The sequence below is a fragment of the Ambystoma mexicanum genome, chromosome 2p (genome assembly GCF_040938575.1).
Source record: "Ambystoma mexicanum isolate Mex_15411 chromosome 2p, UKY_AmexF1_1, whole genome shotgun sequence".
NCBI classification, from domain to species: Eukaryota; Metazoa; Chordata; class Amphibia; order Caudata; family Ambystomatidae; genus Ambystoma; species Ambystoma mexicanum.
This window is the reverse complement of record NC_090923.1, coordinates 477,101,860-477,125,018: the sequence shown is the minus strand read 5'-3', so window position 1 is coordinate 477,125,018 and position 23,159 is coordinate 477,101,860. Positions and strand designations below refer to the sequence as shown.

Below are 23,159 nucleotides of genomic sequence, written 5' to 3'. Positions count from 1 at the left end.
CACTTACCCGGGTTTGGAGGTTTCGTCCCGGGGGAAGCAAGTCCTCGGCTCCGGTGGTGAAGACATCTACGCACCCGAGAGCGATGTCTGCGGAACCCCCCGCCAAGAAGCAACGCACAGAGGTGCTGGCGTCAGAGGTGGGTAAAGGTGGTTCCTCTGAATCCAAGTCGCATTGGTCTAGAGGTGCGAGTAGCTCTTCGCTCTCCAGGTCGGCAAGACCAGTAAAGTCCAATGGGGTTGAGTGATAGGCCTGAAGTCAGCGCACAAGTCCGCATCGGGGGAGAAGGAGAAGGTGAGAGAGTCCTTTGAAGCACTCACCGTCTAAGGACCGGCATAGGTGCCGAGACTAATCCAAGCACCGTTCCGGCTCTTCGACCACACAACCGGAGTCGCCGGAGAAGGCCAGGCCGGTGGAGGCCTTGGTGTCATCGACGAGGTCGTCGACAGAGGCTCCGTCATCGATGATTGTGGTACAATCCTCACTTCCTTCAAGACGGGGGTGTCATCGGCTCCATCTACGGCCGTGACTGTCAGTGGTCCGCAATTGCTGTCGACGCAGCTGGAGGTGGATGGTGGTTTGTTGCCGACAGTAGATCTGTGGCATTCTGGGGACATTCTCCAACGGGATCTGGCTTTGTATTCAGTCTCCTCGGGTCTGGAGGAGGAGCATGAACCAGGTTTCCATCCATCGGCGCTGGGTCTGCGGGAGGCAGGTCTGTCTGTCGAGTGGGGCTGGTACGTCCCTATACCCATTGGTGAACCCTCACTCTCTGCTGTCTATGCAGGTGTTAAGTATGCTCCAGTCGCTGTTGGGACAATTGGATGCACGACTTCCAGCAGCTCCGAGCCCGGTGGCTCCAGTGGTGCGTAGTGTGCCTGTTGAGGCCCCTCGGAATTCCCTGCTAGTGCGGCTGACGTTGTCATCACCAGTGGGGTTGGGTCTTTCCAGAAGTCATCCAGATGAAGCAGAGCTGGTCGATTCGGATCAAAGAGCAGTCCTTGTGACACATCGACGGTGTCCTCGTCGCCCAGGAGAGCTGATAAGTGGTATATAGATCTGGAGGTGGAACAGCCTAGCAGCCCTGCTCAGCCGTCTCCACCGGACGATAATGGGGCGTTTCATGCTATGATGGCGAAGGCATGTCAAGAATTTGTCTGGTTCGTGAGGAGGAGGGAAAAGACTGTTTTCTTTTCAACCATATGGGGAAGCAACGGAAGGCAGTCTTCTCTGTCCCCATTTTGGACCATGTGTGGCAGGCGGGCCTGCGCACGATGTGCCATCCTTTTTCAGAACCAGCCATGAAAGGACGTCTGCAGAAGAAGTTTAAGGCACCTGATTCTACCACTAAGTGCCTCATGTCTCAGCCCATGCCGGAGTTGGTGGTTTCGGCGGCGGCAAGTCGGAAGGCGAGGAGCCAGCACAAGTGTGTTACGCCACCGGACAGTGAGGCCAGAAAACAAGATGCTTTCGGGAAGAAAGTCCTCACGGTGGGTGCCACGACAGTGAAGGCGGCGGATTCCTTGGCTGTTATGGCCAGGTATGACTGGGAGATATGACACCGGTTGGCCCCGCTCTTGGAACATCTCCCGGAACAACAACGCAAGGAAGCTATGCTGCTGGTTCGAGAGGGGGAGGAGGCCTCCAACCATAGCATCAACATTGCAGTGGACTTGGCGGAGTCGGGCTTCAAACAAATAAGTGTCGTTCTCCGGAGGCAGGTGTGGTTGCTCTGCACTGACTTTTGTCCGGAAGTCTAGCATAAAGTTGTGGATATGCCGTGGGAGGGGGAGCAGCTCTTTGGAGAGATTGATGAGGTGCTCAAGGGCATGAAGGAAGCCACTGAGACAGCGATGTCCCTGGGGGCTCTACAAACGGCCGTTCTTTTTGCCCCTTTTGGGCGTTTCCAGGGGCTTCTGGTAATGCCAGATTTGCTGTCTCCCGCGACCGAGGTTACAGTCGCCCAGGCTACTCTTCCCAAGGTTTCAGGTGCTCATTCCAAGCAGCGCATAAAAGCAAAGTACCAGGTGCTGCGTAGGAAGGGTCCTGCCTCCTCAGCGGCCAAGAGACGGCAATCTAAATCACCATTAATTGCCATGCGGGCAGTCAACTTGGGGGCACTGTGTCGCGACACATCGACGAGTGGAATCTTATTACTACAGACCCCTGGGTAATGGATACAGTACATCTTGGCCACTCGTTTGAGTTTCGGCATCTCAACTCCTAATTCCACCTGTGCACGTGGTGCAGCTGCACCTACCTGTATTGCGGCAGGAGGTCGAACTCATGCTGGCGAAGCGGGTGATCGAACCAGTCCCAGTGTTGAAACGGGGTCATGGGGTGTATTCCGGGTATTTTGTTATCAAAAAGCCCAATGGAAAGTGGAGGCCTATTCTAGATCTTCAGCCGTTAAAGAATCTGCAACGCCTGAAATTCAAGATGCTGACGCTGCAGGGTGTGATCCGGGCGGTGCAGCCGGGGGAGTTCTGGCGTCGTTCGATTTGGAGGTCGGTTACTTCCCCATCCCGATGAGGGCAAAACATTGCAAGTTCCTGCTCTTTCTGGTCGTGGACGATCGTTACCAGTTCAGTGTCCTCCCGTTTGGGCTGACGTCGGTACCCAGAACATTCACAAAATGGCTGGCTCCAGTGGCTGCCTTCCTCCGCAGGGAGGGGCATCATGTGTACTTGTATCTGGACGACTGGTTGCTATGGGGGCTGTCGCCGGAAAGGGCTTTGGAGTCCCTCTAGGCGTCCATGCACCTGTTAAAACAGCTGGGCTTTGCAGTAAACTTTGCAAACTCCTTTCTGACGGCGTCCAGCGAGTTGTTTTTTCTCAGTGCCCAGTTTCTCCCACAGGACACTCTGGTGAAGCCGTCGGAAGAGAGAGTGGTGAAGTTGCAGTCCAGAGCGGCCGAATGGGGCCAAGGAACGGTGGTCCCGGTCCGCAGTTGCATGTCACTGTTGGGGTTCATGCGACCGGTGCAGGAATTTCTCGCAGACAGGTTGTCACAAAGTTGAGGGTTCTGGTCGGACAAGTTGGTAGTCTCCAAGGGGCTGGTGGAAGCCCTGCAATGGTGGGCATGCACAGGCAATTTGGTACGAGGCATGCCCCTGCTGGAGCCGGATTTTCAGTTCACGATAGTGGCAGACGCCTCCCAGGTGGGTTTGGGGGACGCATCTCGACAATTCCAGGGCCTGTGGTCTCGGGAGGAAGCAGGATTGCACATCAACGTACTGGAGTTGCAAGCGGTGCACTGGGCCCTAAACTAAAATCCTTTCTCCCTCGCATCCGAGGTCCAGTGGTTTGAGTGTTGACGGACAATACCACCACAATGTTCTATTTGAGGAAGCACGGGGGCACGCATTCTCGGCTCCTGTCAAGAGAGGCTAAGGAGGTGTGGCATTGGGCCATTGCTCGGGGGAATTCACATTGTGCCTTACCATCTGCCAGGGGTCCAGAATGTGAAGGCAGACGCTCTCAGCAGAGACTGGGGACAGCTGCACGAGTGGACGCTGAAGAAGGAGCAGGTGACTAAGATCTTCAGGAAGTGGGGGTTTCCCTCCTCTTGACTTGCTTGCCACGCCAGAAGACAAGCAGTGCCCATTGTTGCTAGCAGAGATTGCTCATCCAGGGTCAAAAGGAGACGCATTCTCATTCCCATGGACTGGCCTCTTCGGGTATGCGTTTCCTCCGTTTACACTGCTTCGGCGGACGATCCAGTGGATGCGCAGATAACCGTGCAGAATAATCTTGGTCGCCCCATTCTGGCCCAGACAGACGTGGTTCTTGGATCTCCTTCATCTAGTGGTGGAAGAATCGCTTCGCCTGTGGCAGAACAGAATCTCCTATCGCCGGACGAAGGGAGAGTGTGGCATCACGATCCAGCATATCTGAGCCTGGCTCCTGACCACTCAGTCTGGTCATTTAGGTATTTCGCAGGTGTGCCGTCGGATCCTGGAGGCGGTAAGGGCCTTCCATGAATGTCTCTTACAGTATAAAATTGCTGCGATTCTGTGCCTGGTGTGAACAGCAGCCGGGCGTGTGGCCATTGGAGGTTGCAGTGGCCCAGGTTCTCCTATACCTGCTGCATCTGGTGCAGGGGGGCCTGGCATTGTCTTCAGTCAAGGTGCATTTGGCGGCCATTTCCAGATTCACCAGACGGCGCCATGTTACTCCTCTGTTTACTGACAGATTGGTTAAGGATTTTCTGAAAGGACTTTTTCAGACGTTTCCCCCAGACAAAATGTTTGCTCCGGTATGGAGTCTTAATATGGTTCTCGATGCTCTCATGAAGCTGCCGTTTGAGCCCATGTCAAAGGCGTCCTTGAAGTTCCTCTTGTGGTAAGTCTTGTTTCTAGTGGCAATCACATCTGCCAGGAGGATTTCAGAACTTCAGGTGCTGGTCATTGACCCACTGTACCTGTGATTCATGTTCGACATGGTTCTCCTGTCTATTAATCCGCACTTCATACCAAAAGTGCCTTAGCAGTTTCACAAACCTGCTACGATTTCATTGTTCTCGTTCTTCGCTAAGGCGACCGCGCCAGCAGAAAGAGCCCTGCATTGACTGGACGCTAAGAGGGTGCTAAAGTTTTATCTAACCTGTACTCTGGACTTGAGGCAGTCGAAACAGTTTTGTGGCGTTTGGTCCCTCCAGCAAGGGACGATTCATTTCCAAGCAAGGACTTTCCTATTGGGTCTCGTTCACTATTTCATTTTGTCACGAAAAGGCTGGCAAGCCCTTGAGGGGCACTCCTAAAGGCCATTCTACAAGGTCCACGGTGTCGCTATGAGGATTTTGCCACATCGTGCTAATGAATCTGAAACTGAAGTATATTTTATGTTAATTTGTCCTATGTATAAAAGACTAGCAGTTGTACCCGTGCTTCACAAAGTAATTCCTACTAAAAAACAAAAATTAGACAGAGGTATATTTTATATTTTATCATTTTGACATTATCTACACCATGGAACTTACCAACATGACACATTTCAGGTTTGTAGCATGTTTGGAAGTATGCAGAACATTTCGAACACACACATATTTACAAATTTCCCTTTTCTATTTATAGAGAGATTTAAAAAAATAGTTCTAGCGTATTGCACTTAAACTCTATGTTCAGTAAGCTTGGTATTCAAAATATTGTGTATGTCAGGACACTGTAAGACGATAGAAGATGATACATGCCTTAGAAAAGTATTGACTTGGAGCTTGGATTTCTAGGAAACGAGTTGTGAGTTAAATACAGTGTTTTTTTGGGGAGGTAGGAGGATTTAAACTGTATTGGCTACTTAACTATTGTTTTGGAATTAACAGGTGTTGCACCATTTTACTGTTTTATATTTGTATTATATTTAAGTGAGCTTTTAGATTGTTGCATATACAATTGTCCTTTGAATCAGTGTGTTTAATGTAATATGCTTTAAGTGTTGATAACATTTTAAGCATAATGACATATTGTCGAATAAAGGTATATTGACTGACATCCTTCTCATTACTTGCCTGACAGCAGTTGGGGGTTTAAAACACATATCCGTCATTTTGAAGTCAGACTGAAGTGCCTGTTCGATCATGCTGGTCCGTGGCTCAGCCTTTGATCATTGCCTTTGTTATTTATTGTTGCTCCTGCCACACTAAAGTCAATCAGGTGAGTGTGTGACTTATATCTTTATCTTTATTAGTATATCTTCTTTTCAATGTTTGATCTGGCTCAGGATGTGTCCAGGGATCCTGGTTAGGGCTTGTGTTTGAATAATTGTGTGTTCATGAGAGCGTTTGCTGCTCCCGGGACTGTCTCTGGACTCTTCTGGATCATTGTACATTAGAGCTAGGATAACTGTGCATGCTTCGGTGGTTGTGAGAGTAGTTTCTCTGGCTGCTTTCTGTAAGGGGCTGGAGGAGTGACTGGGACATTATGGCTCTCACTGGCAGTTGAGCTTGCTAAAGTGAGGCCCAGTTGGTGTCATATCTGTGGTTTTGGCAGTGCTGAGTAATGGCTTAAGTACACGCAGCCAGTACATCAGTCCTAACGACAGATTTCTATGAAATTTTATTCTATCCCTCCTCTGAGCCTATTTCTTTTTTTTATTGTGTACTTTATTGTGTAGTTTAACCAAACCTTTCACAAAACATTAAATACATCCAAACAATTATGAAATATTATAAATATAACAATATATGATACAATCCTCAGTCCCAATTACATCAAATTCACCAATAAGAGTTTAAAAAGAAGAGAACAAAATACATTAAATTGGTAAAACCTACTCAATAAGAAACTATTAGTGGCTAAAATTAATACAATTTGGTTACCCACTAAAATCTGTTCCCATAGTTCATCTTCACTAACACAATTCATATCTTCAGTAAAACTCGAAAAAGGACATGTTTCCTAACTGGTTTAAATGTACGCACTCTACAACAAGATGTTTCAGAGTTTCCATTTTGATGTCATTCCAGCAGTTCCTACACAATTGTTTAGGTCTGTCAATGTTCTATCTAGCCCTAGGATTTCGTTGGTCGGGAAAACATTAAATCAAACTCTTCTCCACATGGGGCAAGGAAATTTTTCTAGGTATTTCGGAAGTGTCTTAGATGCTCTTTCTGTCGCAGATATGCAAGAAAAAAGCTTCTATTGCATACTATAATTTTTAGTATTACACCAATATAATTGTCTTAATTTCTTCCTTACCAGATTAGGTTGTTTGATGAGAACATCTTCAGTACGTTGTAGTAAGGGTAACGTTCCATTCATCAATTTTTTTATTTTAGCATATCTTGGTGAACCAGAGTCTCTAAAGCTGTTCTTAAGTTACCAAATAAGGAAGTTCCTGGGAGAATCTCTTACTTTCCTATAAACATATAGAATTTTCCATTGTCACCAATACAGTTGGGATTCTGTCCAAGTGTGGGTACTGGGGAGCAGGCACTAAAGCTCTATCTACTAGTAGTTAACTCTGTGTACCTGAAGCAAGAACCAATTTAGCTAGCTCTCATGACCTGAGCACAGCATTTGATGAGATAAATTGCCTGAATCTTTGGCAGGTGCTCCGGTCCATGGATTGCCCTCTAAAGCTCATAAATATACTCCTAGCCCTACATCAGGACACTCCTGCATGTATGAGGAGCGGTTCATTAGAATGTCGAGGGGTCAACCTCCTGACCTGATAACGGTGTCTAATATTAAATCAGCTTAAGTAGCAAAGTATGAGGCTACACTGTGGTGCTTTACAAACCCAAAAGATATCCAGGTGGCAGGAAATAATGTTTGTAAAAACCTGCTGGTGTTACTACGCTCGGCTCCCAATTTTGGAACCCACATGGAATTAGTGACTTTGTTTCTAGAAGAAGATATAATGACCCAACCACCTTTTGGCTAAGAATCTGGAGCAATCCAAAGGCAGGGGTATCCCAACTAATTATATCAGAAACCAGAGCAATAAATATACCCTAGCTACGCTATGTAAAAACCTCCCTTGAAAAACATAATGCAGCATGCAGCTCAATATTTTACTAACGCCCCCTTGTGGCGAGCAAGCTGAAATCCCAGCTCATTGCGCATATCACTGAGTGAAGAGAAGTAACCAAATTAAAAGTAACCGAATTAACAAAGTTGACCAATCCAGATTTAACCATCATATTGGAGCCATTGATGCAAAAGTATTTGGTTTGGGCTAATTACCCCAACAAGAGGATTATCATTTCTAGAGCCAAGTTTAATTGCCTCCCTCGCAGAGCGATTTCCGCTGTATGTAAGGATGAACCCAACATGAAGCAATGTATGTTATGTTATTTTATGTTACTTGGCATTTATATAGCGCTCTGTTTATCATTGGTATGACCTCAAAGCGGCTGGTAGGTTGAAATCTCTCGGGAACCGTAGTTCTGGTCAGTAGAGAGAGATGGTGTTGTAGGGTGTCTGGGTGCACCAGATGTGTCCAGCAGATGTAATTGCCGGATAGTAGCTGCATCCTAGCGATATCAGTTAGATGTGTGCAGTCTGGTGGGTGGACACCCAGACTGGCCTCTGGCTGCGTTGGGCTTGAAGGACACATATGTGAGCAATTAGCCGGAATGTGCTCGGCTAGCTGCGTTTTATAGGGTGATGAGATGTTCATGGGGTCGTGTTCGTATGTGGACATCTATGCCGAACTAGTAAGGGGTATAATAGTGGTCAGAGGGAGGGTGGGGGGATGAGTTTGGGTGGGAGTGAGGGGCTGAATGGGATCAGGGGAGGGAGGTGGTTGGTGTGTCAGAGTGAGGCTCTGATTGTTGAGTTTGATAGGGGGTGGGGTGTCATGATGTGGTGTTTTGGGAAGTTCTCGGAGACGGTTAGAGAGAGGGATGGGAGCGATGGGTTTGGGTGGGAAGGGCTTCCGAGGAGGAAGGTGGTTGGCGTGCCAGTGCGCGGCTCTGATTGTAGGGTTGGGTGTGTGGTGGAGATGGGGTATTGGGCGAGTGGCGTTAGGCTGAAAGGAGGTAGATGAGGGGATTTCTGCAGGTGTGCTTAGGGAAGCATTGGATGGGGGCTCGAGAAGGTGAGTGTTAGTGTGTGGGTGGGGAGCCGATTGAAGACCTCCTACATTTGATCATTTTTTCCCCGGCTTACTCCTTAATTACAGTTAGGACCTTAAAACCAATATTACGTGAGCAGGGCTTTATACAATGTCGCCCAGCGTGACACATTTACTCTGGGCCAACACTACGAGAACTAGTTGGGTTTTAATCTGCACTGAGTATAAGACACAAATTAATCGTGCCTCTTCTTTAAGTTCCACTTAATGTGGTGAAAAAATAACTGCACGTCCAGTATACCTCGAAGATACCTCAAAGGTGGTAACAACACTGACTATCCAGTTGGTCTTTAAACATTTACTAGACTTCAAATATGTCTCCTTTTAAAATTATTTTAGCTACTATATCGGTTTTGTCACCAGGTATTTTGTTCATTTTGGGAATGCAGAACCCATTTCATGTAGACTATTTATGGCTGATTCCTAAAGTGTGAATAGTTTCTTTTGTAGCTAACTTGGAGGGGGAAATTATGGGCCCGATTCATGGAATTATTTGCGTGGAAAATAAGGGAATTGCGCATGCAGGCGCCCATTTGTCAATTAATGGAACACAATGCGCAGGCTTACAAGGGACTTGCGAGGAATCCACGCCGGTCCAATACCTTACTGCTACACCACGAACGCCTTGCGTGATACTCCAAACGAAGGCCCGCCCATGTCTGCTCAGTCACCTAAAAAGGGGGCGGAACACGTAGAATGGGGAACAACAAGCGAAAATATGGGCGTAACGAGGGAAGTACCACAGTAAAATCCTTGCAACGCCCATACGTGCACTAAAAACCCATATTCATGACATTGAACGGGCTTCGCCGACGCAGAGAAAAATACGTGCGAATCATGAAACGCGTACGCCACGCCATAGCAGGCGTAAACGTCAACGCGCACAAAAACAAATGCATAAAAAGCCAGCGCGATCAACCAACATACGTTTACAGCTATGATGAATGTACCATATGTCGCAGCAGTGATCGTGGGACACCAGAGGAGGAGGAGGAGCAGGAGCAGGGGGAGGAGGAGGAGGAGGAGCAGGAGGAGGAGCAGGAGGAGGAGCAGGAGGAGGAGGAGGAGGAGGAGCAGGAGGAGGAGGAGCAGGAGCAGGAGGATGAGGATGGCCAGGGCCTGGATTTTGCTACCTAGGACCTGCCTTTTTGGTGATGACTGATGACCAGGTCTATGGCAGGTATAGGTTTCCACCGCCTATCATATTTGACCTGGTCACGGAGTAGGAAGATGACCTTACATAACCCACCCTGTGCTCCCAAGCACTGAGCCCCTTGGAAAAGGTGCTCAATGTACTGCATTTTGTGGCCACTTGGTCATTTCAGCGGACACAGCCCTAGTTGGGGGCATTTCACAGCCCATGCAGTCATGCTACCTACACCAGGTGTTGGCAATAAGGACTGAACGCCCCGCAGGCACAGCTACATGCCCAGAACACATGCAGAAAGGCAGTCCGTGGTCCAGGACTTTTATGAGTGCCACACTTCCCTAAAGCGCTTGGTGCCATCGATTGCACCCACGTGGCTCTACGTCCACCTAGGGCTACAGAGCACATATATCGCAATCGCAAGCACTGGCATTCCATAAAAGTGCAGGTTGTATGTGATGTCAAGGGCTTCATTACTTCTGTATATGCGAACTATCCAGGTTCCACCCATGATAGTTTCATATTCAGAATATCCCCCCTACACCGGGCCCTGGAAACTGGGAAGCATGGCAACACATGGCTCATTGGTGAGTATAAATGCCCCTGCACATGCATGCATGTCACACACAGACAAATAGACGCAAATGACAAACATTTTCACCTCTACAGGGGACAGTGCCTACCCTTTTAGCACCTACATGATGACGCCAATACGGCACCCTACCACACTGCCCCAGGTAAGATACAACACAGCCCATATTGCAACTCAGGCCATAGTGGAGCACACATTCAGAGTGCGGAAGTCACGTTTCCGCTCCCTTGAACACTCCGGTGGTGAGTTGCTATATGCACCATCACTAGTGTACAGGATCATTGTGGCAGCATGTGTCCTGCACAATGTTGCAACACAGCATGGCGTGCCTGTGGACATAGTGGTGCCCCTACATGCACGCCGCTTGCACATGGCAGGTCAAAGTGGCTACATTTTTCACCTAAATTCCAACCCTTGTGGAGTACACCGAGCACTGGCACATTCCAGGTGCCATTCAGTGATGACCAAGGCCAATCATGTGTGCCCAACAAACCACCCTGAGAATGTGTCCCTGGAAGTGCAACATTGTGTGCATTCCTTATAACTAAAACTAATTTTGGGTTTCCAAAAGAAACGCATAGAAGAGGAAGTATGCCACTACCACCATGCCAAACTAGATCTCAAATCGCCTGTGTGTCACATAAACTGTCCCAAATATGATGTATAATTATCACAAGACTGTGCTCTGGTATGTAATGTCAAAGGAGATAGATAAATGGCCAATACAGAATACAAGTGACTTAAAGCGCTCAACGATGTATGGAACAAGTACAAAAATAACACCCGTTCATAGAGAGCCATAATGTACTGGACAGGTACAGTAATTGTATACTATACTATTAACAGTGGATGTAACAGTAAATCTGTTGGACAGTGATTCATCTTATTTCACAAGTGCATCAATGTGCCATCATGCAGGGACCGAGGACAGGGTGGAACAGACAGACACTGTACCTGCATGGTGCAATCGGAAGGAGCAAGTGCACAAATATTTAGAGGGGTGTGGTATTCAGAGGGTGGTAACAAGTTCAGGTGTGGTTCAAGTGCAACCAGTCAGTGGATGCTCTGGTAAGTGCAGAGATATGCAACTCTCTCGGTTCATTCCCCAAGTGCAGTGATGATGACATTAGTCCAGGTCACGGAGGCAACTGCCACACAAGTTGCTGGGGTTGACAGGGGCGTGTGAGACCTCGAGGCACATCAAGCAGACAGTCGTCGAGCAGCAAGGACAAAATGAATGGAGAGTGAGAAAGCAGAGGGAATACTTAGCAGGGAAGAGGGGGAGAGAAGGAGGAGTAGAAGATGAAACACATGGGTAGTTCATGGAAAGTAAGGAAATGAGCCCCCAAACAGAGGACAGCAGGATGGGTATCCCAGAGGTTGGCCCCTGGTGATGATAAAGATCCCCTGGAAAAAATCTCCATCAATAACTGGCTCACCTGAAGAAGGTCGGAGTAACATGATGATATGCCTTTGGAGGGACAGCATTGAGGAATGAACATTAGCAGATAGGAGTAAGCAAGCCTCACAAATCACAGTGCACAGTGCATACTTCCTATGACCCGACACTGTCTGCCACGGCTATCCAGTGGAGGACAATCAGTGGCTGACAGATGTGGTCCCTGGCCTTGACGTCAAGCATAATACTTGACCCCTGTCCCGATTGATCTACACAGCGTGTGGATTACAAGCATGGAGTTGGTGCAATAGGCAGTATCAGTAGTGTAGCCTGGAGAGTAACACATCACATGTAACATTGCACCTTTGCGTCATGTTGTGGAAGTGTACATTAACTGTGTGCGTCAAGACCTGCAAGTCAGACTCCTTCACAATCACACGAATATGTGGCAGTAATGGAAGGGGGTAGTTGAACATTAAGGCAACATTCCTGCCTTGGAATGAGTGTGCAGGGAGTGAGAACATGTAGGAAGGACTGAGTCAATGGCAGAAGTAGGCTGCAGTGGAGCCAATCAGTGCATGCACATTTGTAAATGGCGCACAATTCAAGGTCATTTTGAGGGCGCCAGTCCAGGATGGCTGTGTGGCAGACATGGTGAATAAGGGTGCCAGTGTGTCACTAGTAACAGTGGTGAAGAGTACTCTGTCCTCATTATAGCACATTAATCATAATGAAAAGGTTCCAAATATGTGTTGCAGCAGGCAAATGTATATGTCAAAGATGCATGGAAAAGGGATGGATATCTGCATGATGCCACAGGTGGCGGCTGAAGTAGTGCAGAAGAAAGGGCACAGTATGGGGTTTTCATGGAATATATTTTCAGTAAAGACATAAGCAAGTCCACTGTCCGATCATTCATCGTGAAAATGAGGATGGAATGCATCACTGTGTGTAAAGCAAATGAGACATCCAGGATGATGAGGACAGCAGTGCATTATGAATGGAGGGATGCCACCATTCATCATGTGACCCTAGTGACTGTTGCTCCGGACTGTTACAATGCACACTGGTGTTGACGTACATCCACAAGAATGCCCTAATGGGTGTACATTTGTGTATGGACCAACTTCGCTAGCTGTTTCTCCCGGAAGGCTATCAAGCTATTCACCAGTATGTTGGTGGTCAGGAAGGCTGTGCATATGTCATATTAGCAATGTTGTGCAGAAGTGAGTGCCTGATGGAGGGTTGAAACTAAACACCAGTAAAGGAGAGTATGCATGGATCAGCAAGAGCATTAAACCTAGAGGAGAGGTTTGCAATGATGGTTCTGTAGGAGCAGCTGTACACCAATAGGGATGACACCTTCATGTACTTGTCAACCTGGTTGAGTACTTCAGGGGAGACATGAGTGAATGAGATGAATGAATAATAATCATGGCGAGTGTTTGGGTGCGTCGAGGTGCGGAGAGTTGTGTATGAAGTGTCTCTCAGTAGTTGGTTCATTCAGTCACGTGTATTTTCAAGACATGTGGTGCAAGCGCATAACAAAGGTACTGTGAAGGTAGTCTAGGAGAATATACAGTGGATGTCTTCACAATAAATCATCCACTCGCCTCTTGCTCCTCCGCCAGAACCCTGATTGATGGCACAAAGTACGCCTGCACACCGATGGAGCGTCAAGGGAAGACCTAAGCCAACAACAAGCAAACGTATAAAATCCTAAAGATTCAAATAATGGTTAAAGTACACTGTAAACCACCAGAACATGGTCCATGCAGACTTCGTTGTCACCGCATACCAATGGTGTAATGCTGCATCTATTCCAATGCCGCCCCACCATGCACCTAGATGCGTTGCACTAGAAGCTGCTTACACCATGTTACAACATGCCTGAGAAAACCCACAAACCATGCAGAACCTGATGTGCTGTAAGATCAAATAGCCCACATACCAGCAGACATAGCAACATGTTTGTGGATTCACGATGCGTGAGCACACACTAGTAGTTGAATCATAAATTTGACCCTGCAAATGTGAGAAACATCCCCAATCCCACAAACCCTGATGGTGTCACTCGTTAGACCTGATAAAAGGCACACCTCAGCTCAAACATCTGCACCTGCCACACTCCACAAACCAGACCATGCTACACACTCGCAAACAACCATGAAAGTCAGACACACAGTTTGAAAGCGCAGTTATCATATTCAGTGAACATTGGCCCCAACAATCCATCCGATTTAACATGACCATAACCATCATTGGAATCACCCCCGGGCGATCAATTCCACCCTCGAGCAATAGTGATCGATGCCAAGGTAAGTAAATCCAGAGTGAACACACACCGTGCCTCGCTCCCATACAAACACCACCGATGTTTCAGCAAATGCCATGCACTCACCTGTCCGTGGATGCACACCATCGGGAGACGCTTTACCTAAATGGAATGCAATGCAGAGTAACAGCACAAACTACATGCTTGATCATAATTGAGCACCGAAAGAAAATATGCATGGAACACAGAGTGCAGGAGCAACACAGCGTGAATGATTATAGATATCGATTTGTACAGGAGTACAGTGTACCACCCCAGAGAGAGGGAGACGGAAAGTGACAGAGAGTGAATACCAACAAAATGACAGATCAAGGAGTCCATGGCCTAGTTTTCCGATGTACAATGACCTGCTGCACAGCACAGTCTGTGCGCCCATTGAGGTATCCACATAGGTAGCTTACACAGTGACATGAGCTCTAATTGAATTACCACAATGCAATGTGAGCATGCAAAGGACATATAAGACAACCGACACATGCAGCAAAGATGCCCAACAATGAAGCATGCCCAACATGCAAGACAGTGCAAACGCTTAACAAATGACTGTCTGCATTTTGTAAATCCCACATGACCTTCACCAGTAAGCGTGTTTCCTAATTCGTCAAAGGAAGGACAGTGTCTGGTAGAGGGCATGAGGAGTGTAGACTTCGAATGGTGCAGGATGTCTCACCCGGGACAGCAGTCACAGCCACATCACGAATTTCTGGAACATGGGAGAACATATTAAAACACCCATTGTGCAGTATCATTGACACAGCACACATGTACCATGGAACAACAAACCTATAATTGCCTGCACATGCCATCCTGGAGGGGGAAGGGGCAGGGTGCACGTCAACTCCCACATGGGTGGATGTTGAAAATAACAATTCCCTCCATGGGCTCATGGACCGCACAGCTATCTTGGATTGGGAGGCCTGTCACTGCTGTGGCCACCTTTCTGTGTAGAATCCGAAGGTGATAGTGGTAAGGGCGGTTGACCACATAGAGCCTTGTCCCCAGTGGCAGCGGCCAGACGGGACTCGGATGAATGCATCTGCAATATGAAACCTTGGTCCTCATGCAACAAACCACAGGATCCACAGAGTTCCTCCGAGATGGTATGACTCAACAGTTGCATCTGCTGTTGATACTGTGTACTGTGGACTGCCTCTAGCACTTGCATTGAAGCTCTGAGGGCCAGAAACTCTTGCTTTAGGGCTTTCCTGTGGGCCTGGCCCTCTGCAAGTAGGAATGCCTGCAGAGACCTCAGTTCGGCCCGTTGGCTCCTGCTGCTGGCCTCCATATGCAGCCTGTGTGAGTGGCCTGAAGCTGATGCTCTACCTGTTTTTCTGGGGGGATCATGGAATTGGCCACCCTAACCATTCCCTAAGCCAACATCTCATAGGAAGCACCTTGTTGTTGTGCAATACTATACATGGACTGCTCCCACACTGTCTCCCCAGCCACCACACGTCCACCATGTGTGTAGGCCCTACGCTTGCCTGGCCCAAGGGAACATGGCCCTTGAAGTGATGCCACTGTCTGCGGCTGCAGGACTGCATCCCTCCCTTGATCATCTGTCCCAGGACCAGAAACCAATACTGTGGAGCGTGACCCTGCAGCCGTAACCACCACAGATGGACGTGACAACACTGACTGGACCTGTGAGGGGACGTGACCCTCTGCAGACACACTGGCTACAACAGCTCCAACACTTGATGCACTCACCTCCAACAACATAGAGGAATGTACATCCAGTTCACCACCAGAGCTACTGGCTTCATCGGAGTCGGATACATACTGAGACATGCCTCGGATGGCCTGTAGCACCAATGGAGTTTCATGGGTTGCCCCAACACGTCCTCCACTGGTGCTCTGTAGTGGCTCAGGATCCCGTTCCTCCTCCCCTGCATCTAGTGGCTCATCACCTGCACATAGACATATAAAGACATGAAGAATCATGTTAATTGCATCGACTACATAGATAGGTATCACAATGCTGTCTTGCAACACATTAGCATATATGTTACCATGCCATTATTTGCATACACACACTATGTAAAAAAAGCTCAGAGATCATGGCGTATGCAGACTTGCCACTACAACCCGTGTCCATGACCATGTAAGCACTGCACACATTGCCAACACATATGTATCTGTGGACGCACATCCTGTCCCATGGCACAGCAAACAGTAGAGTAACATGCTAATTGTGACTCAGCAGGTGGATATGCAACGTGCCATTAAGGTACATGAGAACATGTCCACAGATAATCACAGCCAAGTCCACTACAATTTCATCGAACACCAGTGTACCACTGGCAAAGCAAGTGCATACAAGGTGGAAATGCCCCGAGTGTGGAGTCCCAGGTGTGTGATGTGGATAGAGTAGTGACATGCGCTGGAAGATAGGAAGAGGGGACAGTGACACACAAGAGGGACAGGGCCATGAACCCATGCAGTGTGTGTTGAGTGTGGCAGGTCAACAGGGATGACTCCTGACAAATATTTCACAAGGGGGGGGGTCATTGCCATCGCTGCGGTTGTGATTTGCCCATTGTAGTCAAATGGTAGCAGCTGCCAGTGCTCATGGAAGGTATGGGTAGCATGAAACCACCTATGGACATGTGTGGATGGACTGTCTACTACACACAGTGCATTATGTGTAGCACGTGCTTCAGACACAAGAACTTGACTGGCATACCTGAGTTACTACCATCACTGATGAGAATACCCAGCTGGCACGTTGTGTAGGTGTGCTGGAAATGTCTATTCGTATCTGACAGTGGTTGATTACTACTGTCCCAAAGCCATGTTCAACAGATGTGCAGCACATGGCTTGTATGCACTCTGCAGTACACCAAGCACGTGTCAGTACACCATGACATGGTTCACCCATAGCATTCATACAAATGCAGGCAGAAGTGCTACACAATCATCCCAATTCATTGAATCTACATGCACATATTCAGGATGCACACACTTGATCACTCACTGGATGTTTTCACAGGCCTCCCACGCCTTGCACCTGATCTACATGAATCAACTCGCTCATGGCCTCTTCATGTGGTGTGAGCTCCTGTGGTGACCCACCTCCAGTCACCAGAGCAGAGTCGAGGTTGGCACCCAGCTTGTGTTTGGTTTGATTGTGGAGATCCTTCCACTGCTTCATGACCTCACGAGCAGTGCGCATCTCATTCCCCAAGGGGTTGATGCCATCCGTGACTCGCTGCCAGTGGACCATATGCGAACAGGCGTATGTGTGCTCCCTGGCTGTGTGCACATGTCACGGTGGTGTTCCTGCACGTAGTCCACGAGGATCTGGAGTTCTTCATCATTGAAGCTCCTCTTCTTCGGCGTGGCAGTGTCCTGTGCCGTGCTTTGGGAATGATCCTTTCCCTGTTCTGTACGCTTTTGCTTTTTGACATGCGGTGCAGACCTTGTGTGGCTGGGACCACTCAGGAGCAGTAGGGGCTGCACCACTAGTGGCCTGGGCCATGCCATCACCCACTGCTGTTGGGTCAGTATCTGGCCCTGCAGTACCCTCAACAAGGGAGCTGGGGACAGGGCCTGTGCCTGGACGTCCCTTCCGCTTTGTGGCCCCTGTGTGTCCGTGTACCTGGGAGGGGAGGACAACAGCTACGGGTCGAAACACGTGTCGGCTGACAAACAAAGGACACAATTGCCCCTAAATGTACTAAATGCATAACCAACTGAATGTTAAAACAAGTCTGCACTAGCACAAATAAAAGCGAAAACTGTATCGCAATAACCACTGTGTTAGAACCATTCTTTGAACTACTGAAGCAAGATAACGAGGAGAAAAACTCTCCCTTTCTACTCAAAAATTGGGGTGCTGGCTAATCCCCTTCAGCTCCTGTAATCTTGCAACAATTGAACCCTATTAGTATGCTTGGAAAACAACAGAGCCTAACAAAGGTTGTTTCCACACCTAGAGCCAACCACGATTCTACATCTGTAGGTAGGTGCCTGAACCTGGGTGCTGGGGACAGCATCTGACCCTCCCTGACCCAGGGTGCTGGGGACAGGTTTTTAAGGTGGACGTCCCTTCCCCTTTGAGGGACGGACAGCATCTGCCCCTGCGTGTCCATGTACCTGGGCTGGGACGACTAGAGCTATCGCTGCAGATCACTGACCCTGGGTGTTTGGGACAGCAGCTGCCACTGTAGCTTCCTGACCCTAGGTGATGGGGAGAGCAGATGACCCTGCAGCTCACTTACCCTGGGAGCTGGGGACAGCAGCATCACCTGCTGCTCCCTGACACTGTTGGGGGGGGGGTGGAGGGGCACAGCTCTCTGCACGTCCCTGACCTCTGCCACCTTTCCCTCTTGCGGCCTTCCAACTCACTCATGGTACAGATGGATTTGTACAATGGAAGGCACACCCAAGAAATTGGCCTGGGCAATCGGAGTGAGGGGGCAGGGTACGTGATGTAAAACGTACTAGTGTGGTCCAGCAAGGCTCAATATTACCCCATGTGAAAGAATGAACGAGACGGGTAACGCACAGGCACCCCAAATAATAATGCATGTATGCGACCCCTCGATAGCTCCCGTGAAAAGAAAAAGCGTTACACGGTATGCTGTGGCACCCAGCAGCACAAAAAATGCATATGCAAAGCCCAGGAAAGCTACTGTGATGTTAATAATGGGGTACGCGATACACAGGGGCACCCAGAGTATGACTAATGCGTATGCGACTCACTGTTCACCTCAGAAAAAGGGGGAGAGAGTGGGAGAGAGGGGCACTTTTGTGCAAGGCTGAATGGTTAATTACATTTAGAAGTATTTAGTTTTTCTTCTTTTTCTATCCCCCTGTTTGTAGACGGCCCAGCAGCGCTACACAGGGACAGTGGAGTTCACCAGGAAGGGATAATTAGAATTCAAATCTTTCCCTTTTCTGTCCTCCTACACAGCCTTGCTTCTGTGGGCGTTAAAACCTACAGTAGTTCCGATCTTCAGGAACATTAAATTGTGCCCTAAACCCCAGTGATTTTATGTTAAAGAACAGGTTAATTTCCTGACCTTAGAAAACATACCAGACCTCTGTTATTCATCGAAATTGTTACCCAGTTGGCAATTGTCCATCAGTTTTGTGTTACTCATTGCTTTACCAAGGGCATGCCCTGTCACGATTACCCTTTGCCCCCACACAATACTTAATATCCGTGACTACCACCACGTGCACAGGCGCTGGGGGGACCTGAAATCCAGAACCCACAGCAAGGCCCTGTGCTTCCTCCAGGCTGGTGCTAAACGGGGATGGGGGGAGTGCAGGGGCCGGATTAACACCACCGACATGCGGCTCCTGGAGAAGTTCTACACAGCGCTTAACACACAGGTCAGCGATTTTCAGCAACACCTGGAGTCGTCAGGTCAGTTTCCATGTGTTGCTGGGCTCCACAGTGCATGTTCATGTATGGTGGGTGTGTGCACCTTGGGCTTACAGCAAGTATGCTTCTTGTATGGACGTCTCTGTGCCTTTCCCAGACAGTGTTCTACATGTGGTCAGTGAACCATGTGTGATTATAATGGTCTTACATTAGCACTGTGTGTTATACTGCAGCATTTCACAACATGCACGTGGTTTGTTACATGTGTCTGAAATGTGCCAGTGTGAGAGGTGTGACAGATGAGGTGGTGATGTCAACCTCATGTGCATGCATGGTATTCATGTGTATGTGCCTAAGATGTGACTGTGTGACTGGCCATCATTCCTGGATGGGTGTAACGGGTGATTTTCGATGTGTGACCTAGTCATGTTGCGTGATTGCTGTTGAGGGGTCTCTGATGTGATTGCTCAGTGCACTGCTTGAGGACTGTCAGGTGATGTGCGTGCATGACATGTGTGTGTGTAGCATGCGCAATTGATGGGTTGTGACAGTGCCATGTCCACAGATGTGATTGTCTTTTGTGAGGGACAGACATGCATTTACATTGCGTGTACCTGTGTGTTGTGGAGGGTGATGATAGTTGTACCCTTTAGCAGTGTACTTGATGCAAATGCTTTTGGTGTGAAGCACACATCGGTGCACTACCCTGATGATTGTGTTCTATGTCTCCTTATCTGCAGTTGTGTTGGAAGAAGATTGCGGAGACAGTGCTGTGGAGCAAGGCTGCAGGGATGCCCCCACAGCACCGTCTAGGCACAAGGCGCAAGGCCCAGCCACACTCCCTGGACACAACATCACCGGGGAACAAGGAGGCTGGCGCTGTGTCTGGACAATCGGCCACATCTGCTGAGGGAAAATCCAAGAGGGCGAAGGTGGACCTGGACTCCACGGCATTGGGGGGGGGGGAGGGGGATCAGTTGAGCAGATACAGGGGCCTTCCACTGCGGAAGATGCTCGTGAGGCATCCAGGATGGCGGGGGGAGGAGGAGGAGGCGGAGGAGAAGGAGGAGGGGGGCGTAGTAACCCCCAGTCTATGGGGTCAGGCGGGGGTGGTGAGGGGGTGTGACTGCTGCAGTCCTGACCCAGGGGCATGAGGCTGTGCAGGTCACCGTGGAGGTGCCTGTGCTAAATCCTGTCGTTGTGTTGGCGCCTGCAGCAGTGTGCACCTGCTGGCATGCCCCAGGCCGTACCCATCCTCAGGTATCGGATGTTTCCACCCAGACCGACACCTCAATGCCTGTGGATGTTTCCATTGGGGACAGAGTGGTACCCCTGCTATTCGGTATTGGGAAGCGTACCGGCGTCATTCGTGATGATGTGCAGGCTTGCACTTGTGTGCTTGCACATTATCACAATGACCTATGGCGTATCTTGAACTGGCTAGAGCCTTCCTGGTCTCGAGTGTGATGCATGGGCTGTCCACTATTGCGACCCGGTCCTCGTCTTGCTGCTCTGTGCTCCAGTCGTACTCCTGGGTGCCTTCCGACCCAGATACCACCAGTGCCCCTTGTGCACCAGTCCCACCCGTCTGGTGGGGCAAACATCCCTGCGTGATTTGGGAGTCAACAGTGGATAAGCTGAGGTGGTCACCATGCCGATCCAGGCTACGACAGGAGCAGTGTCAATGGAGGGAGAGCGGGCACCCAGGAGCAGGGCACGGGCCAGACACCCCTGGGTAGTGTCATCAGGCCGCAGGGTGACAATACGAAGCAGGCACCGGGCTCTATGGCAGCAGCAGGCTCTGAGGAGGAGGCTTATGTACTCTGGGCATACCATCCCAAGGGAGCAGGTATCCGGTGTCAGGCAGGATGAAAATGCTGACCTCCAGATCGAGGATGTCTTCTGTGTTTGTGCGATACGGGCAGCGAATCGAGGCAGCAGGCTCGGGAGGCGAGAGTCACCATGGCCAGGGCGGAGATTGCACTGCGCCGGGCAAGGAGACGAGCTGCCATCCTCTAGGATACTTGCAGGGAGTTGGAGGGGATGGAGAGATCCATGCTGGTGGCCCTGCAAGCCCTCGAGGAGAGAACGGAGGCCCACCTGGGGGAAGTGAACGCAGTGCTCAATGATGCCTTGGCCCAGACATTGAGTGAGATTTGTGAGGAGGACGACTAGCGCGCTGCCTGTGTACATAGGTGTTTAGATGCAAGTTTCTGTTGATTTTCTTAATTATTTGGAGCTTATGTTTTTATTTGGAGTGGACTCTGGACTATCCTCCATGTTTATTTTGTACATAGTTTTTTAGTGTGTGTTTTATTGATCCTGTTCACCATGCGTCATTGGTATTTATTATTTTATTGTAAATATTTTTATACACATTAACATTTTTATATTTCAAATTTTTACATGGAAATTTTTTAAATTTGATTTACAGTCTTTATGTAGGTAATACAACTGTTAAATATATTAATTATTTTCTCTCCCGGTCATTGTTTGTCAGTTATTTTTGCAGTGTGCCGGTTTGTTAATCCATTTAGTAGCCTTGATTCTGACCATTGTTAGTCATGTGTGTGGTTCCTTACATGCATATGTTATGTTCAGGGTTTATTTGCGGGGTGAGTATACACATGTGGCTGACCGGTGGTGGTGTGTGAAGTGGGAGTTTGGGTGTGCACGGTCAAATGGCATTTCCTTTCACATGTGCAGCATCACTGTGTATTAGCCTTCACTGTGTATGTGATGGAGGTGAGTGGGGTGACTGTGGGAGTGTTACATGTTCAGGATATTGCCACATGATTTGCTTGATGCTGTGTAACACACATGTAGTGCTTTCCCCCTCACCAGCATGTATTTGTTCACGTATCATTATCCCTGGTGTTGGTCGACCTCTTGCACTGTGATACAATTTTGACATTTCTTTGTAATTTACACATTGGCTGCCCAATGCAGCTGTCTCTGTGCATGGCGCACTGTCTGATTGCCATGCCCTTCACACATGGGAGAACCAGTGATGTGTTTATGACGAAATCTCTTCTAGAAATAGCTGCTCAATGAGGCTCAGGCTGTGAGTCACCTCGCCAGTGTTTGTTAATGTGGCACACATTGAGGGTGGTTTTAATTCTGTCATTGTACGACTATTTGTCCCTGGAGATTGATGACATGACATTGTCACATGGCCAGCAGGGCCTCACTTTAACATTTACTTGTTACATGTGTATTTTGGGAGATGGTTTCGGAGAGCAATTGTGTTTGAGTAGCTGCCACACTCAGGGATGTGGCCCAGGTGAATGCATTCATTTTGGTTTGCAGGATACATGTTCCGGTGGATATTCTGGGTGGTGTCGCAACACAGCAGTCAAGGTGCACGACACACAATTGATGGACTGATGATGTGTCACAAAGTCAGGGTATAGCATGCAGGTGATAGCCTGTCTGGAGAGGGCTGCCTTCAGGGTGGGGTCATGGCTGAAAGGGGGGGGGGGGCTGGGGTATCCCATGTTGAGGGAGCTGCCTGCAGGGTGTGGTCACTGGTGATCGGGGCTGGGGTATCCCTCGTTGAGAGGGCTGCCTGCAGGGTGTGGTCATGGGCGATGGAAGCTGGGGTGTCCCGTCTGGAGGGGGCTGCATGCCGTGGATTGCGAGGTGCAGATGCACAATTTGGCTGGGGTGCGGCCAGGGATTGCGAGGCGTAGGGGCTGGCCTTGCGTGGGAGGGCACACATTTTCTATGGGGTACGGCTGGGGAATGATGGTTGATTTCGCTGGGGGTGTGCTGGG

The 23,159-nt window shown here is 49.0% G+C and overlaps 1 protein-coding gene across 5 annotated transcripts in view; it reads left to right on the top strand.

Moving 5' to 3' along the window:
* ATRIP (ATR interacting protein) overlaps positions 1-23,159 on the top strand; it is a 1,393,117-nt gene that overhangs the window by 18,344 nt on the left and 1,351,614 nt on the right. For 3 of the 5 annotated variants that reach the window (XM_069643860.1, XM_069643862.1, XM_069643858.1), the window contains one exon: positions 5,515-5,649. The exons of 1 other annotated variant lie outside the window; for it this stretch is intronic. The gene's annotated coding sequence lies outside the window, so the exon portion shown is untranslated. Of the gene's footprint in view, positions 1-5,511; positions 5,650-23,159 lie in introns of those variants that run through there. One more of the 5 variants, XM_069643859.1, reaches the window with a different exon arrangement.